This window comes from Anopheles arabiensis (genome assembly GCF_016920715.1).
Source record: "Anopheles arabiensis isolate DONGOLA chromosome X unlocalized genomic scaffold, AaraD3 X_pericentromeric_contig0018, whole genome shotgun sequence".
Lineage (NCBI taxonomy): Eukaryota > Metazoa > Arthropoda > Insecta > Diptera > Culicidae > Anopheles > Anopheles arabiensis.
Window position 1 is genome coordinate 195,001 of NW_024412096.1, and position 2,500 is coordinate 197,500.

Genomic DNA, 2,500 nt, shown 5'->3' on the forward strand with positions numbered 1-2,500 from the left:
CATTAGTTCGGACTATAGGCATACGACGATTTTTATCGCGGAGGGACGTATGACCCAAACGGGGGCTTAATGACCCACTGCCACTGCAAACCATGCTCCTACGACTAAATAGAGGTAAAAACTACGATTTGGTGCAATCTTCATGTTTGACCTCGTAGCAAGGTACCCTCCCTATAGTAGGCAATGAACAAATGATCATAATCCCAGGAGGGCAAAAATGGGAACCCGAAAGGAAAGCGCTGTTGGCGCGCCTAAGCTACTGGCCCGTAGAGTAAAAATGGTACCCCAACAAAGTTGTCGATTGACATTCTGATTGCACTTTTCATCATCTAGGGTGCGTTCCTTACACGTTTTGAGGTGTTTTAGCGAAAAACATGTTTTGAGCCACACGAGCTCTCCGGCCCGTTCGGTGCACATTTTTGAAAAAAGCTAGGAGCTGCCCCTAGGTTCGGGGTGTCACAAAATATTGAAAAGTGGTCAAAAACCGCTATCCAGAATCGGATGTAGAATCATTAGACGAACTTAAAATTGTTCTACAACCCCCAGTCCGACGCCTCGTATTCGAGATATAGCACTTTGTAGGTCTGACCGAGCAATTTTGTACTGAAATGTATGGCGGACATGTTATTCATTAAACAACATTAACTTGCATCGTGCCCTACTTCATCGGCACAGCTACTATCGACTATCTATTGTTGAAATGGATTGAGTTTGACCATTTTAGCTCTTTTCTTATGCCGTGCACCAACAGTGTGTACCGATCAGGGAAAGTACACTACTTACGCGTTCATGGATGTATATGTTGGTACAAGTTGCCGGTCGGAATAGCAGTGCACCAAAACTGTGTACCGATCAGGGAAAGTACAAGACGGAGGGCGCAGCCCGAGCGTACGCGTTCATAGATGTCCATGTTGGTACAACCTACATGTACGTACCTTGTTTTTGTATCAAAAGTTCCAATAAAGTGTTTGTATGCTTAAAATGCTTATCTCAACCGGTCACCTTTTGGCCTGCCCTTTTATAGACAGAAACCTAGAACGATACTCGCGATGTTTGTGTTTTCCATTCGCCCGGGACGACGAAATGAGCTCTGTGCACATCGTGCAGAAAACTGTCTCCTCCTCGTATGTTTTTGTCCCTCCACGCATATAATCACCCACATTTGTGTTCAACACGGACGGCGCAGCCCGAGCGAACGCGTTAATGTTTATGTTTGTGCACACTAAAGTTACAATCCTAGGATTTGGTTATTGCGTCGCAGTGCCCGACCGTCGCGGACACCATTCTTGGACAAAAGTCCAAGTACGTAGAGTACATTCCCTAGGTATGTGCCCGTTCGTGACTTTCGTTGCGTGCTTACAGACACGCTTGGGTATGTTTACCATACAAGGTTTACTAGGAAAACCTGGGAAGGACGCTTGCCCTCCCGTCGCGGACACCATTCTTGGAAAGAAGTCCTGGTACTTAGCGTTCTTTAATGTACTTGATCAGTTTGTATTGCAATTGCTTTGTGCCATTGACTTTTGCTAATGCTCACTAAGGGGTGTTCGTTTGCGATGTGTATGATAAGCAACTGTCTATTCTAACCAGCAGTTAATCAACACTTTTCACCCAAATCATAGGAACGTAGAGTACTTTCCCTGATCGGTACACAATTTTGGTGCACCTCTAACTTCGCCAGCACTTTATCGTTACGTTTTGTGCACAACCTTGGGACATGGTGTAAGTTTCATCATTGTTATGTTTGATTCGGTTTATTATGATTGAAAAATACGCTACGTCCAAGAAATCTGAACTCGAATACTTTTGCCACGTTGCGCAAAAAGCTACTGAGCAACTCTAGCCGTTTACCGATTTATAATTTAATTTTCGTTATTAGTTTTAAAAATACGCTAAGTCCAAAAATCTGAACTCGAATACTTTTCTATGTGCCGCCAAAAGCTACTGAGCAACTCCTAGCCGTTTACCGATTTAAAATTTAATTTTCGTTATTAGTTTTAAAAATACGCTAAGTCCCAAAATCTGAACTCGAATACTTTTCTATGTGCCGCTAAAAGCTACTGAGCAACGCCTAGGTTGGTACATTTCTGGTACATGGAGTGTATGCGTGCAGGCGTACTGCCGTGCTGGACCGGAAAATCGCACTTGCTACTAGAACGTAGAGTAATTCCCTAGATAGGTGCTTTTGCATGCCTCTGTTCGACGTCCATGCAACTTGGAACGTGCGACACACGTAGCTAGGCTTCCCCATACATATTCCCTAGGGTAGCACCAAATTGCACACTTTCAGGGGTATATTTTGGTACGGTGTACTGTGCATGGTACAAGTATCATTAGCTCGTGCAATTTATTTTGCATCAAGTTGCGATTGCTGGTGCGTCGAGATAGGAGTGTTTCGCGACTTTTGCCAAGCTTTGGTGCCATTTGGTGAATAATTAATGTTCTAGCCACAATAAACGTGCCACATAATGCCAATAACGAAAACGCCATTTTCAAGGGA